Consider the following 17500-nt stretch of genomic DNA (forward strand, 5'->3'; position numbering starts at 1 on the left):
CCATTCCATCCCCAACATACTCCACTCCCATCCACCACTTTCCCTCCCTACAAGTCCAAGTTTGTAGAGCCGGCTTTTCTGCCGTTTTATAACTCCGTAAAAAACAAAATTTCTAAACCAATTGTTTCCTCTTAAACAGGAAAAAAAATCATATGTTTTAGCCACTCAGAGAAAAAAGAAATGGTGACCATAGCACTGGGCTCTTCAGTGAAATGTTTGACACATAGGCACCAGGGCTCGAATCAATTGAAGGATGAATTAGACTTCTTAAATTCATACAGCGCGCACATACCAAAACGCACATCGAAACAGCATTAAGGCGAGTTGAAAGAGGCGACAGATGTGGGTTTTGTGGTCCGAAGTGTTCGCATGTGTCAAGAGACATTTGCGCTCCCGCCATGTCGAACACTTATCAAACAGCAAATCAAAGCCAACAGCAAAGGATCGGACGCTACCAGACACGACGTGACAACACATCTCTTCAATATTAGACCCATAAATCAAGCTTCCGAAAGCCACGTTCATGCTGACAGACCAAACTCAGGAACAGCCTATAATTCAACTTCAATTTTACTCTAACTGAAAAATTAATAAATGAATAAATTAATAAATGAATTGATTAATTAATAGATAAATTAAATAAACAGATAAATGGATCAATATATAAATTATTTGATAAATAGAATAATGCATCAGTGTATGAAATTATGAAATATTGCACTGGTATCATAATGTAACATACATTATATATATATATATATATATATATATATATATTGAGACATTCTGACAGGTTGATGTAAGCGGAATAGGAAACACAGGAGTCTTGGTCTTGAGTTTATTCCTGACTAGTTTCGCAGGTATGCTTTTTCAAAGGAATATGTGTACAAACGGGCTGTGGGCATTATATACATGGGGTGTACCTCACCACCTCTCCGAGTTACCATAGTTGGTGGCGAATGTGAACATCACATTGTGGCTCACGTAACAATGAAGACATTTTTACAATTAAATATGATAACACTAATACCAAAGAAATTATTAATAGAAAATGTAACAATAGTAACGATGAAGATAAATATTTAAATAATAATGTTAACAATAATAACAAAAATGACAGTAGCAATACAGGAAATAATAGCAATAAAATAAAATAAAATAAAATAAAAGTAATAATAATAAAAACAATAATAAGAATAAAAATGATAATACTAATAACCATTATTAGTATTATCATTTTTATTCTTATTATTGTTTTTATTATTATTACTTTTATTTTATTTTATTTTATTGTTATTATTTCCTGTATTGCTACTGTCATTTTTGTTATTATTGTTAATATTATTATTTAAATATTTATCTTCATCGTTACTATTGTTACATTTTCTATTAATAATTTCTTTGGTATTAGTGTTATCATATTTAATTGTAAAAATGTCTTCATTGTTACGTGAGCCACAATGTGATGTTCACATTCGCCACCAACTATGGTAACTCGGAGAGGTGGTGAGGTACACCCCATGTATATAATGCCCACAGCCCGTTTGTACACATATTCCTTTGAAAAAGCATACCTGCGAAACTAGTCAGGAATAAACTCAAGACCAAGACTCCTGTGTTTCCTATTCCGCTTACATCATATATATATATATATATATATATATATATATATATATATATATATATGTATATATATATTATATATATATACCCACGTGCATACATATACATATACATACATATTCTACATAGGAGAATGTCTGTTTAAGGCAATTTACAATGCATGGAAGCAAGATCATAAATCGTTCGCCATTTTTTCCGAATTTTTTTGAGTGAGTGGCACATGTTTTTGGTTTATCGGACATAGGACTTCGTGGCAGAGACGGAATCTCATGTCTGTGGTACCCACGTGCCAATTCCCCAACGAAGGCGAGTCTCATCAGAAGCAGATGATTAGGGCTTTTGTTTATGCCTTGGTTGGAGGTATGAAGCAAGGTGGAGGTTGATAGTTTTCACACATTCTTAATGAAAGCAATGGGTTTATTTTGGTTGTGGTTGTCGTAGCTAAGGTAATAATGATATGAATAAGATAAAGTTTTAACAGAATAGAATAAGTATGTAGAATAAAATTAAATTAGATCAAACAAAAGAATATCAAATTAAATAAGATCAAATGAATAGTACAATCTTGATAAAATACAAGACGAGATGAATTTTAGGTCATATGTATCTTCTTCCATAGTAATCAATTTCAAACATCAATGAATATTTTCTATTTTGTTTTCTTATGCTTGATTGATTGATCGGGCTTAACGTCGCGAACTCCTCTTATCAGGAGACAAGGACGGTTCCCCTTACAGAGGACTTTGTTGCATGGAATTTTAGTTAAATTCCATACTACAAAGTCCTCTGTAAGGGGCACCATACCCTTGATCCAACTCGATGGCGGCAGGTTCAAAATCCACCACAAATAGCGACACTCTAACCCACTCGGCCAACAAGCGTCCTTGTATTTCCAAAAGAACGATAAAGCCTTGACGATACACTTTGAAAACTGATGCGCCAGTTGTCCATCCAACTGAGTCAGCCGCACGACATTGCAGAACAAATGCGTGAGTCCAAAACTGTGTAAGCAAATCATATTTCCATTTCCTCACAGCTAGACAAAATTCTAAGGAACCACATGTTTTATCAGGATTTATAATACACAAAATCTAATTCTACTTGATGGTATAATCGAACAACTATGGAAAGTAGAGGGTACTGTTGTCTCTGTTTGTGAATATTATAGTGGTTGATGTCGAAAGGACCTTTAACGATCTCGTAAACATATTCATATAGAAATAGGAAAGTAATTCTTGCTATGGCTTGGCACGAGACCGTGGCCACTATTACACTCAGAGAAGAGGCCACTTTTACCAAAGAAGGATTGACCTTCCATAGGCTGGTTAAATAATTCGCAATATAAGAACATACGAACATAAGAATGAAGGAGACTGCAAGAGACCATGAGGCCTACACTAGGCAGTTCTTTGCCCATTACCATCTGTCATACCTATTCATAAAGTTGTCTAATCTTCTCTAACAACCAATTACTTTAGCGCTCACTACATATTTACTAAGTCTATTTCATTCGTTACCCAGTTATTGCCTATTTTATTCTTTCACCTAAAAATATGCTAACACCTTTTTAGTGTTATAAAAGGCACTGGACATTTTTTATTTTTCATTCCAAGGGTAACTACATGATATGCAGTCTGAAATATATTTGAGGTAGAAGCATGTGGTACATAATAATGTTCAATATTCTTATATTGCAGACTTACAGTTTCTCAAGGTTATATTTATTTGTATATTAGAATAGCCTCTGGTTTATAATCATATGATATGTAATGAAAGATTTATTAAATCACGAAAGGAAATATCCGAACTTATAATGTTAGTTTTGAAGTTTATAGGAATACCACAGTTCCAATTTCATTTCAAAACATTTGTTCATTTTATTTCTAGTTTCTGAGAAAGAAAAATTAATATAAGTCCACATAAGCTACTGTTACAAAAAAAAATGGATTGAATCTTTTTCTATTATGTCTGAAAACGAGATCTGAAAGAGGGAAACCAAAGACAATATTGGCTGACATCCTCGGTACATGAAGATACTTCGTTCTTCTATTTTCTCCGAGGGAAATCTTCCGCGAGTTCACAACGCCACTCCGTGGGTGGCTACCATAGAAACTTTCATGTAACTCCCCCCCCCCATGTCCATTATATGAACGTGACTTCCCGATTAGTTTACTTGAGTGACTGCAGATGATTTCACAAAATGTGTGCGGGTTGGTAGTCAGAAAGAATTATAGTGCACCATCAAACAGAAAGTGAAAGAAGGTAAATGTGTACCGATTAATTTCTTGGCCAAACAATTTATTTGTCTTATCACAGAGAAAACATAAAAAAAACACAACTATGGAGAAATAACTTTTTCAATATCTAGGTTTCCTAGTATATACATTTCGGATTGGACTGCAAGCAGCTGGAAATGGGGATTCATTCCATACATACACCGAAAAGATAGTAATGATAATGATGATGCATCAAAGAAGTGGGGAAAAAATACCCCCAACAAACTCCTCAGGTATCTACAGATAATACAACTAAATTAATCTTTCGCCCTCTTCTGAACAGAATCTCTTTTTAGCTGAATAACATCGTCTGGCGTCAGCCCAAATTAGATATTGTTAGTGGTCATACTTGGGCATTTGCCCCACAAATGATTAAACTATAGAGCGGATTTCCTGCAATTGCCATGAACTATATACAAGACATAGTCGCAAACAGATGAAAGTTATGATGCGTTTATCGAAGTCAATTTTCAGCAAGCAATGTTCCAATCGATAACAGAAGTGAAGAACAATTGGACACTCAAAGTCTCCATCCTCACTCAGTATCACTTTCGCTGCGCACGTTTCCCTTGTATGAATAAAGTCATATGGTGGTATTTATCACGCTGACGTGAATAGCTGTGAAGCTCTTAATTTACTTCTTCACTGGGAGAGTTACTGAATGGGTTGAAGCCGGTTTGTGTGCGCGTTCATGTGTGTGTGTGTGTGTGTGTGTGTGTGTGTGTGTGTGTGTGTGTGTGTGTGTGTGTGTGTGTGTGTGTGTGTGTGTGTGTGTGTGTGTGTGTGTGTGTGTGTGTGTGTGTGTGTGTGTGTGTGTGTGTGTGTATGTGTTATGTGTGTGCGTGTGTGTATGTGTGCGTGTGTACGTGTGTGTGTGCATTTATGTATGCGTATGCATATGTGTGTGTTCGTGTATCTGTATATATGTATTCGTGTGCGTACATGCGTGCATGAAAAATATTAATGGAAATATTTGCAACCAGAAATAATTTTGTGCTCATTCGTGTTCACCATCAGTTCTTTTACTCTGACTGCCGACGAGTAGCCGCTGTGATTCGGTGACCCATGGGCTCTCAAGCAAAAAAAAAAAAAAAAAAAATCAACATGTCTATTTCCAGATTATCCAATTGCACGTTACAAAAGCTATGTCGTTAACGATTTGCTGTAGTTACCATGCCCTGTCTGGTACTTACATACTTATCTAAGCATTTTATTTACTTCTTTATCCATCTGTCCAATTATCCATTTAATCGCGTTTTTTAACATTCTCTCCATTTAAGGATTGGTCAACCGGAGGGGTGTACGTATCATCAAAGCATTTAATAATAAAAATAATCTTGACATCGGATATGGAGTGTTTTGTTTTTCATGACACTTTGATGGGGACAGAAAAAGTACAGATAATCTGGATGAATGAAATGCACTTCATAATAACGAGGACTAAGCCGTACATTGCGTTAGGATTTGTGGGAAATAAAGCCAAATTGCTCCAGTTTACACATATATGCGCATGCACATACACATTATACATACAAATATGCATATATATATATATATATATATATATATATATATATATATACATATATATATATATACATATAGACACACTCACATACATACATGTAGAAATATATATATGTGTGTGTGTGTGTGTGTGTGTCTGTCTGTCTGTCTGTCTGTCTGTCTGTCTGTCTGTCTGTGTGTGTGTGTGTGTGTGTGTGTGTGTGTGTGTGTGTGTGTGTGTGTGTGTGTGTGTGTGTACCACACCCACGCACATTAAAATACCCAAATCTTAGGATTCTGTTTAAAAGATTCTTCCCAGACCCTCTTTTGCCTTGCCTTCCCGTGGGAATGTAACCCTTAGTGTTACAGAGAGCAGGATGCCTAATCCCATCGCTCTGTTCCATTTTAGCTGCGTTTAAGTGAGAAGACTCAGTAGTAGTATTCTTTCCTTTCCCTGCCATAGGGGACTGAAGTGAAAAAAAAAATTCTGAACATTAAAATCAAAATTCAGAGAATCATAAAAGAGAAAAATATGTGTAGAATAACAGACAAACACTCAAGTAGGATAGTCTAAACAGAACCGACAAAGTAGACAAGTGGATAACAAAATGAAGACAAGTAGACAGGAAGTTACTGAATTGACATTTAGCCCAAAGACCGAGGCAATAATAGAGCATTAGTCTCAGCAAAAGACTGCAGAATATAACATGAACGCTCACGCTTAAAGTATCATATTATGAATAAAACAAACACAGGGTGTTAATTCATTTTGCGCGATTTATCATGTAGAAAAAGTGTTTTCAATTAGATCATGAACACCACTTTGGAAAAAAAAATAATAAAATAAAAGTACCCGCACTCTCAATTTAATGATTCGATATTAACAAGTATAATGACGTCAATGGTGTGCATTAGGATAACATATCAGTGAATTTAATTTGTGCTTGTCAAGCGAAATCAAACTGTAATCTTGTTAGCCTTGACAACAAATAATGATAATTTGCCATGAATGTCATGAAGGTCATTCGTCCAGGTCATGGTCGGGTCACTCATATACTGACCTTGTTCTATGCAAGCATATTATCGCAGACACTAGAAACTGACCAACGATATATCAAAACTGTCAAGTGTCATCTTTTATGGTTGAATACTTAAAACATTACTATATATACCTATACTCTTATGACTAAAATCATTTCGACAGTAATAACCACTCAGGTGTGTGTGTGTGTGTGTGTGTGTGTGTGTGTGTGTGTGTGTGTGTGTGTGTGTGTGTGTGTGTGTGTGTGTGTGTGTGTGTGTGTGTGTGTGTGTGTGTATGTGTATGCGTGTCTGTGTATGTGTATGCGTGTCTGTGTGTGTATTTACCTAGTTGTATTATACGGGAAGGGAGCTATGCTCGTGGTAACCCGTCTTTATATCTTTCAGCATCAAGTTTGTTCTTCAATTCTTGAATAGTGTTTGCACACAATGTTGCCTTATCTAATTTATTCCAAATATCCACCACTTTGTGTGCGAAGCTATTCTTTTTCAGATCTGTGTGTGTGTGTGTGTGTGTGTGTGTGTGTGTGTGTGTGTGTGTGTGTGTGTGTGTGTGTGTGTGTGTGTGTGTGTGTGTGTGTGTGTGTGTGTGTGTGTGTGTGTGTGTGTGTGTGTGTGTGTGTGTGTGTGTGTGCGTGCGTGTGTGTGCTTATGTTTGTGTGCGTATGTATGCACACATTTGGTGTACACCACGGCAGATGATAGTCTTAATCAAATCATATCACGTCCAGAAACTAGAATACAAGGAGAGCTATTGCTTCCTGTTCGACTTTCATTGTTTATTTTTCATGATCACTCTCTGTGTCCATGGAGGCATATATGGATTTCCTATTATATATTCTGAACCTAGTGCCCGCGTATATTAAGTCCGAAAAGAAATTTGTCCAAAGCTGAGGCTCTACCCCCAGTGGTTCCCAAACTTTTGTTTTCAGTTTTACAACTATAGGTACTAAGTTAATCTAAATCCTAATGCCGGGTACTGCAATGCTTTCTTGATTTTATTTTGTTTTATTTTATTTTATTTTATTTTATTTTACTTTATTTTATTTTATTTTATTTTATTTTATTTTATTTTATTTTATTTTATTTTATTTTATTTTTTTATTTTATTTTATTTTATTTTATTTTATTTTATTTTATTTTATCTTATTTTATTTTATTTTACTTTACTTTACTTTACTTTACTTTACTTTACTTTACTTTACTTTATTTTATTTTATTTTATTTTATTTTATTTTATTTTATTGTATTTTTATTATATATATATATATATATATATATATATATATATATATATATTGAGACATTCTGACAGGTTGATGTAAGCGGAATAGGAAACACAGGAGTCTTAGTCTTGAGTTTATACTTGACTAGTTTCGCAGGTATGCTTTTTCAAAGGAATATGTGTACAAACGGGCTGCGGGCATTAAATACATAAATATTTATCTTCATCGTTATCATTACTATTGTTGCATTTTCTATTAATAATTTCTTTGGTATTAGTGTTATCATATTTAATTGTAAAAATGTCTTCATTGTTACATGAGCCACAATGTGATGTTCACATTCGCCACCAACTATGGCAACTCGGAGAGGTGGTGAGGATTACCCCATGTATTTAATGCCCGCAGCCCGTTTGTACACATATTCCTTTGAAAAAGCATACCTGCGAAACTAGTCAGGAATAAACTCAAGACTAAGACTCCTGTGTTTCCTATTCCGCTTACATCATATATATATATATATATATATATATATATATATATATATATATATATATATTTTGTCACCCCTCCATTACCCCCGAAAATTTGTTACCTCTCCCCCCCAGGGGGTAATTTGCCCACAGTTTGGGAACCACTGCTCTACCCGGTGGCACCATTTCATGCCAAGGCACCCCATACCAACCCTCTCCCATCTGCCGTTAGCAGACTAATTAGCCTCCAAGAGAAGTCGTACCGTACACCTGCCACGACACGTGTGGGTGAAGGGTTCGTGTGTGTGTTTGTGTCTTTATGTGTGTGTGTGTGTGTGTGTGTGTGTGTGTGTGTGTGTGTGTGTGTGTGTGTGTGTGTGTGTGTGTGTGTGTGTGTGTGTGTGTGTGTGTGTGTGTGTGTGTGTGTGTGTGTGTGTGTGTGTGTGTGTGTGTGTGTGTGTGTGTTAAGAGAGTAGAGAGAGAATGAAGGAGGTAAGGAATCCGTCAATGAGTGACAGTGAGGGAATTAGAGAACGTGAGAGAGTGATATTCACTGTACTATTTGATTAATAATAACCCCTTCTACTATATGTATATATATATATATATATATATCTATATATATATATATATATATATATATATATATATATATATATGTATATATATGTATGTATATATACAATATAAGTTTGTAAGACTACGCCCAGGACCTTGAACGTCCTACAGCGCCAGGCTGACAGGGAATCTCGCATTTCAGCTAAAGAATTAAAGCCCAAGATCCCTGAGCTGCTGGCCAATGTGTCTCTGATGACCGTGCAGCGTTACCTTTACGACGACCTTGGGTATAAGTACTGCACACCTCGAAGAAAGCCGAATATTACAGCCAGGCAAGAGAAGCATCGATATATATTTTTTATCTATTTATCTTTATTTTTATTTATTAACTTTTTTATTATTATTATTTATTTATCGATTTGTTTATTTATTTATTCATTTGTTTATTTATCGATTTATTTATTTATTTATCTATCTATCTATCTATCTATCTATCTATCTATCTATCTATCTATCTATCTATTTATTTATTTATTTATTTATTTATTTATTTATTTATTTATTTATTTATTTATTTATTTATTTATTTATTTATTTATTTATTTATTTATTTATTTATTTATTTATTTATCTATTTATTCATTTTGCCTGAAATACCTTGCCTGGGATCAGGACAAGTGGAACAAAGTTTTATGGTCTGATGAGGCCACATATTTGATAACAACAACACAAACGAAAGGACAGGAGACTTAAAGTGGGCAGAAGTCACAGCCACTTACGCCCTCAATTTTATTCTTATTTTCTTTTCTATTTATTTTCTTTTGTAGTATTACTATTTTTCTTGCCATATTGTTATTGATTTATCATTAATTTCCACTATCATTTAAATCATTCTTCTGTCATTGTAACATGTGAGTTTCTTTACACTCGGAAAGTTATGCACGCATACATACTGTATACGCCACTTCTAGCCCTGTGGCACTGTTCTTTTGAAAAAGCTTGTAGCGAAATTAGTCAAGAAGAAAACTCGGAATAAGACTTCAATCTTTCCTCTCCCGACCCACTTTAACTTGTCAGAATGTCTCAACAACAACAATATATATACATATATGTATATATATATATATATATATATATAATATATATATACATATATATTTATACATATATATATATACACATATATATTTATACATGTATATATTTATATATATATATATATATGTATCTATATATATATATCTATATATATATATATATATATATATATATATATGATATGTTCTCTGTCTTTGAAGTGTAATTGGCTCATCAGCCCCTTTTAGCAATTTTTAACCATAGTATATGGTGCTTGATGAGCCAAAGTTACCCACAACTTCTGGCTTGGGACACAAGCTTTGTTGATTCGTACCGAAGCCACTCATTTACATTTCAGATTAGTTATCTTCCACTTAGGAAATTTAAACTTATTAGCAGACGGGTAATGACATAGCCTAATCTGAACACAGAACGAGTCTATTAAGGTAAAGCAAGCGGGCCCTTCCTCCCAGTGTCTTCACTATGACGATGCTATGGTTTAACGTCACAAACTCCCCCTTATCGGAGAGCTAGGACGGTACCCCCTCACATAGGACGTTGTAGTGTGGAATTTAATGAACCATGCACTTGGTTCAACTTCGCCGGTGGCAGGATTCGAACCACCATCCCCTCGACCTTTGCCGCAAGTAACATCGCTTTAACCCGCTCAGCCAGCTAGCTTTTTGTCTTCACTATAGCTGACTATAACCTGACCGTAGGTTAGACCGACTCTAGTATACAAATGTTTGAATAACATATAATCCATATGAGACTCTATCTTTTATAAAACGGAGTGAACCTGATATAATCTGGATCAGACTCCATCTAGCATACAAACGTTCCAATCTTACATAAGCCAGATTGGAGCCTATCTAGCATGCAATAATTCGAAAGGTTAGCCTGTGACTTATAAAAATATCACTGCGCTTATAACAAATCCCTTGATCTTTTTCCCATCAGAAACATTTCCCCATATTCACGCTGATACCCTGTCCCCAATATTAACATTTTTCGTGCCTTTGAGCCAGTTAACCGCCGTGTCAAGCTGTCCGTACCAGGCTTGAATTTGGATAACACATCGGGCGTATTTATCCCTGTTTATTTCCCAGACTTGTTAAACGGACGGAGGGGATGTTGGTTCCATATGTACAATATATTTAGTTTTTTTTCTGCATATGGGAGCTAGAATTAGAAATGATTACTTTTGATGTGTCAAACGTGGTGGGGGTCGTTATTTTCTCTTTCTAGTTTCAAATGTCATTTTAAACATTATATTTTATGTTGTTTTTATCCAACATATATACCATCAGTAACAGAGATGATATCTCCCATATGGGAGTTTCTTGAGTATTGAAGTCTCTAGTGTTTGCAAATATACTATAAAGTGTTTGTCACATCTGACGTTTTCATTAATACGTGATATTCTTGTTCCTGCAAAGGCAGTGCAATGTAGCTCAGTTCGAAGCTTTAAGATTCATTTAGATAAACACCTAAGCACGATGCTGTAATGATTGTCATTTATTTAATATTATTTGTTTATTTGTTTTGTTATCATTTGTCTGTGTATTATCATTTGTCTGATACTCATTTATTATTAGTTATATATCAATTTATTTTTATTGGCTATCTACCTGTTTGTTTATTGATTAACAATACCTATGCATTTTTTTTATATATTATATTCTATTTGTTTATTCATTTATCTCTTCATTTATTTATTTACTTGTTTATTTGTTTGTTTATTTTTTTATCTATTTATTCATTTATTTGTTTATTTGTTTATTTATTTATTTATCATTATTATATTTTTTTCGCATCCGACCTAGTTATGGACCAAAAGGTCTCCTGTCGGCATGCTCCGCCTTTGTGATCCTTTGTAATATGAGAAAAAATTTAATTCTCGAGATTCACAAAATTTAGAACTAGCTGTTGTCCAGTTTCTCCATTTACTTGCAAAATTTTATCCTTATAATTCAACTTGTTCGCATGTAGTTTATTCATTTCACTCACACTTTGTTCTTTTGTCTCGAGAATAGCTTTTAGCGAATGTAGATTTTTCTATTTTTTTCTTTCTAATTTTGCTTCTGTCGCTCTTTGAAATACAAAAAATTATCTTAAAAAGTATGACCCGGAGCCAGCTATGTTCCCTGAAGGATTTAACAAATCCTTTCATTATTTCGTCACAGCGGAGGAACTCCCTTCAGCAGAATGAAATCTCGTGGCGAAAACTACACAAAGCATGTTAAGCCACATTTTTTCCCCTTATGGGAAGCAATGATTCAGAGAGGATGCTATAATCCCGGAGTTATTCGAACACTGTATGCACAGCTCTGTGACGCTTGCTGGCCTTGGGTAAGCATAGTGCTTCATATGACTCGTTCATTCATCCCCAGCTGGTCATAGACACAATATGACGTCATAAATCTGCTGGAAATCGCGGAGTGACCCACTCAAGGAAGAGCAATATCCAGGGCAATAATGATATCTCTGAAAAATAAAAGTAAACAGCGAAGTATGAAGAAAGTGAAAACGAAAGGGAATAACAACGGAATAAGAACGATAAAGTAAGGGGAAACAGGAGTAATAGAATAGAAAGAGAACAAGGAGATAGCAAGTATGAAGAAAGTAAAAACGAAAGGGAATAAGAGCGGAATAAGAAAAATAAAGAATTAGGGTGGAAAACAGGAGTAATAGATTCAGGAGAGCAAGGAGATGACAAGAAATAGAAAATGGATATACATGAAATAAAAGGAAGAAGGAAAAGGAAAAGAAAATTAACAGAAGTGAAGAAACGAATATCTGAAAATATACAAAATAAATACAAAAAAGAAATTACAGCAAAAGAAGAGAGGAGGAAAGGATGAAAAACAGGAAAGGGAATGAGAGAGAAAAAAGGAAAGGAAGAGGGAAATGGAATAGAAAAGATATTAGAACAAATATATATAATATATATATATATTATATATATATATAATATACATATATATATATATATTTATATATATATATATATATATATATATATATATATATATATATGAAAGGGGAATAAAAAATAATAAAACTAGAAACAAGAAAGAAAAATAAAAGAGAAAAGAGAGACAATAAAAAAAAATCACACAAGGAATGTACAAGAACAAGGAAGAAGAAGAATAAAGACGGAAAGTTAGAAGCACAAAAAAAAATCGAAGAAGTGGAAACATTCATGAGTCAATGAGTAAAACAGGAGACCCCACACAAAGACTCACTTTGAGCCACCGATGCCATTTTGTGGGAGAAATTTGATAACATGGGAGGTTTTGTGAGCAAATTATATGTTGCAATCAACTTATTTGTGAATATAATAATCCCTTTTTTCTGTGGGAAAAAATTGTGGAAACCAGATTTCCTTGTGGGAATTTTGTGGGAAAAATATCATTCATTTGTGGGAACTGGCATAGATCACAGTGGCAACACTGTACCTTTGAGCCGGAAAGCCATTTTCATAGATGAACAAAATCCCGTGGCTTTAGCCAAACCAAATCACTGAGCTAATCACTAGATTCAAAAGGATTAAACCATGCCATACGTGTCAACAAAGGTTTATAGTATTCTCATATACTTTAGGGAGGCCCAGGTACAGATGGATGGATGGAGTGAGGGAGGACGTGGAGAGGGTGGCACCAAGAGAGGACTGGAAAGAATTGGCAGAGAATAGAACCATCTGGAGAGGCATAGTGAAAGCGGTGAAGAGCCGTCCGGCCTGACAACCAATAGAGTAAAAGTCATATATTTTAGTTAAAACTAGGATAAAAAATATTGCGCATCTACTCACGTCATCAACCTTTCCGATGCTGTTATTCCGAGAGAAAAAAAAAAGCAATCAGAATTAATAAATATATCTGCATACATAAATTCAAAGGAGCCGTAGCCACCACACTAAACATTAGCTAACTCAGAGAAGATATTTCATATTGTTATTTGAATTGAGTGACTTGAACAGTGTTTGTGCTCTGTTTGTGAGCATTAAAAAAAAAAAAAAAAATCTAAGGGGCCGGCAGTTAAACTCATCGTGCTCTCCTTTCTGAGTTTGTCTATTTTCTTAATAACAGCAATACAGTGTTATAAAAGTTCCCCAACAATAATTTCCAACATACAGGTATTTAACAAATAAAATTTCCCTTGAGCATGACAAGTCATGGATAAAGTTCTTATAATATTTTAATCTATTAATAGCTCACTAAGGATCAAATGATAAACGTACGACAATGCAACTGAAAATAGCTTTGGAATTTCTTCATTCCCGCTTCTAAACTAACTAAACTTGTAATGACTTCAGAGCTCAAGTAAGGGGCTTAAGTAGAATAAACTCAGGTAACCTTGTCGATGGTCTTTAACAATGTTATCGGGACCTGCCTTTAATCTCTGGAATATGCTTAGATTTTACTGATAATAACAAGTAAAGAAGAAGAAGAAAAAGAGATGATAAAAATTGTCCTCTACACAAGTGTATTATCATTTGTAGCAAATAATTCACCATCGCTTCGTTCTACATGGACAATATCGCGGCGTTACCAAGAACAATTTTGGCTTCATAGAACTAGGTAGAGTGTGTGGGGTTTTGGTTCAACAAATAGAATGTTATTCTTAAATATATGTATATATATATATATATATATATATAATATATATATATATATATATATATATATATATATATATATATATATATATATATATACTTACATAAATCTTATATGAATCCTTGGAAGAAAAAGATTTATATAAAGAAAGATTTTTTAAGAATATCACCGTAAGAAGCTAACGGTGGTATTCTTAGAAAAATTCTTTCCTATATAAATCTTATATAAATCATTGGAAGAGAAAGATTTATATAAAGACAGATTTTTTAAGGATATCACCGTAAGAAGCTAACGGTGGTATTCTTAGAAAAATCCTTTCCTATATAAATCTTATATAAATCATTGGAAGAGAAAGATTTATATAAAGACAGATTTTTTAAGAATACCACCGTAAGAAAACAATGGTGGTAATCTTAAAAAAATATTCGTTATATAAATCTTATATAAATCCTTGGAAGGGAAAGATTTATATAAAGAAATATTTTTTTAAGAATACCACAGTAAAAATCTTAGTGGTATTCTTAAAAAGATTCCTTATATAAATCTTATATGAATCCTTAGAAGATAAAGATTTATATAAAGAGAGATTTTTTTTTTAAGAATACCACCGTAAGCATTTCTAAACTGCTACTTTTCATCTGTTATGTCAGATAGTGAACGTGGTATTACGTGGTCATAATTTAAATAGAAGACCCATTTCCTGGGTTGAAAATCATATATAAAAGATAAGTATAATGGTGTTGATTCTCCTAAACTGAGATGTATTGCAATCGTCGCTGACGATGAAGGTGAAAAAGTGGAATGTTAGTGCAAAGGGCTGGAAAGGTAAGGTACTCAAGTAAAACACTGACCTTTGAGAACTTACGCCCTTACGCCTGATGATGACCTTACTTATTATTATTCACATTGTTATAATTCTTATTTATTCTGTTTGTTTATTTATCTATTTCTTCTATTTATCTGTTTGTTTATTTATTTATTCATTTATTTATTTATCTGTTTATTGATTCATTTATCTGTTTATTTATATGTTTATTTATTTATTTATTTGTTTATTTATTTATTTATTTATTTATTTATTTATTTATCATCATCCTTTTTTTTTTTTTTTTTTCTATTTCATTTTATTTTATTTTTTACATCCGACCTAGTTATGGACCAAAAGCTCTCCTGTCGGCATGTTCCTCCTTTGTAATCCTTTGTAATCCTTCACGTACCCGGCTTACCAAGTTCAGAGAACAGTTCACGGCTGAAAATTAAAAAAATTGACAAAGCTCAAGTTTTTTTATTACAATGAAAATTTCACCCTCAGGGTGAGTCTTTAAAATTCGTGGAATCGGCCATCTTTTGCCAAATTTAGGGCCTAGTTTTTGCCCCCTACTCCCGAAAAAAAAATAGCAAAACTCAAATTATCATCGTAATCAACTTGTCAAGATGTGTCAAATGATGTACTTTCCGCGGGTGTAGTGAAAGCCTGAAATGCTTTTTTTTTTTTTTTTTGACCAATTAATACATCAGAAAGTAAACGATGAAGTTCTCTATCACAGTACATTCAAGTAATAGGGATGGAAACTTTATATTCTTAAGTTATTCGCTGAAGGCCATAAAGTTAGCCAATTTTTGCCAGTGAAAACTAGAAATTGGCGAATCCCGGATGCTATCATAACAAATTTGTCAAGATGCATTGAATGATGTGTGTTTTGTGAGTAAACTGTAAAAGATTTTTTTTTTTTCAAATGCCGCCCTTTGATCTATTCATCACGGGGGCTACAAGTCGTATAGTTTTAAGTTTTAAGCACGACAGAACGCAACGAAACGTTCTATTGATTAGGATTGACTTTGTTTTGCTCTTGTTTGCAACTGCAGCGATCCAATCCAATAACAAGACTTTTTGATGAATTGATGAAGTCGAAACTTTGGTTTGTTTATGTCTTTGCACTGTAAAATTGTTTTAGAATTACTAAAATCATAATGAGTTGTGCATTTGTCGATAGCCAGTTGATGAGTTACATGTCGATGTCAGGTTCATGGATATCACTCAAAAACTGCGCCCAGTAGAACTAAAGAAAAAATAAATAGATAAATAAATAAATAAGTAAATAAATAAATAATATAGATAAATAAAAAAAAAATAATAAGTAAATAAAAAACATCCATAGAGGCGGGCAGATATGCAGACAGATACGCATAGAGACGCACTCACCACAACACAAATAGTAATACTGATATATTATGGGGAACGACAGCAACTGGTATGAGGTGTCCTTAATCATAAAATACCCATATATGGGGCGAGAGTGCCCGTTCTTAATCGCATCAATGTTGTCTCAAAACATTTGTGAGAATAGTGTTATAGCCATGTATGAGGTCTATTAGATTTCAATGGACTTGTCGGTTTTCCCAAACATTTTTGTTGCAAGTTTTGCAATTTGAACTGGATAATGGGATAGAGGATGAGAGATTTCAATTTTGCCGATATCTATTAGGAGATACTAGATAACTGTAGTGTTGGGAACCACTTAATACAATTTTACAATGACAATTATCTAATGCAGCACCCTCCTACCCTCCTCCCATCTTCCTCCTACCCTCCTCCCATCCCCCTCCTCCCTTCTTATTCTTCCCCTCTTCATCCTCTCCTCTTCGCGTCGTTTCAGATTCCCCTCCTCTACTTCGCTCCCTCCTGATCACTCTCTACCACCCTCGTTTTTCTTTACCTGATTCGTCATTGTCTTCCCTTTCCCCCTCCAGCTTGTCCTCCTCCTCCATCTCGTTCTCCTCATCTTCATCCTCATCCTCCCTAACTCGTAGTTCTTCCTCCCTCTTCTACGTCCTCGTTCATCTCATCCCACTTTCTCTCCCCCCCCACACACTTCTTACATTACCTCCTCTTCCTCCTCCAGCCTTAGCATGTCACCCTTTGCCATGCTTTCTTCGTAATACATACATATCTATCTCATCTGCCGTTCTTTTACAAAAGATATAGTAATGATGATATTGATATTATTAATGATAGTAATGGTAATAATAATAACAATAATAATAATAATAATAATGATAATAATTAATAATTAATAATAATAATAATAACAATGATAATA

This window comes from Oratosquilla oratoria, chromosome 10 (genome assembly GCF_046742065.1).
Source record: "Oratosquilla oratoria isolate Oo_2021 chromosome 10, ASM4674206v1, whole genome shotgun sequence".
In the NCBI taxonomy this organism is placed as follows: domain Eukaryota; kingdom Metazoa; phylum Arthropoda; class Malacostraca; order Stomatopoda; family Squillidae; genus Oratosquilla; species Oratosquilla oratoria.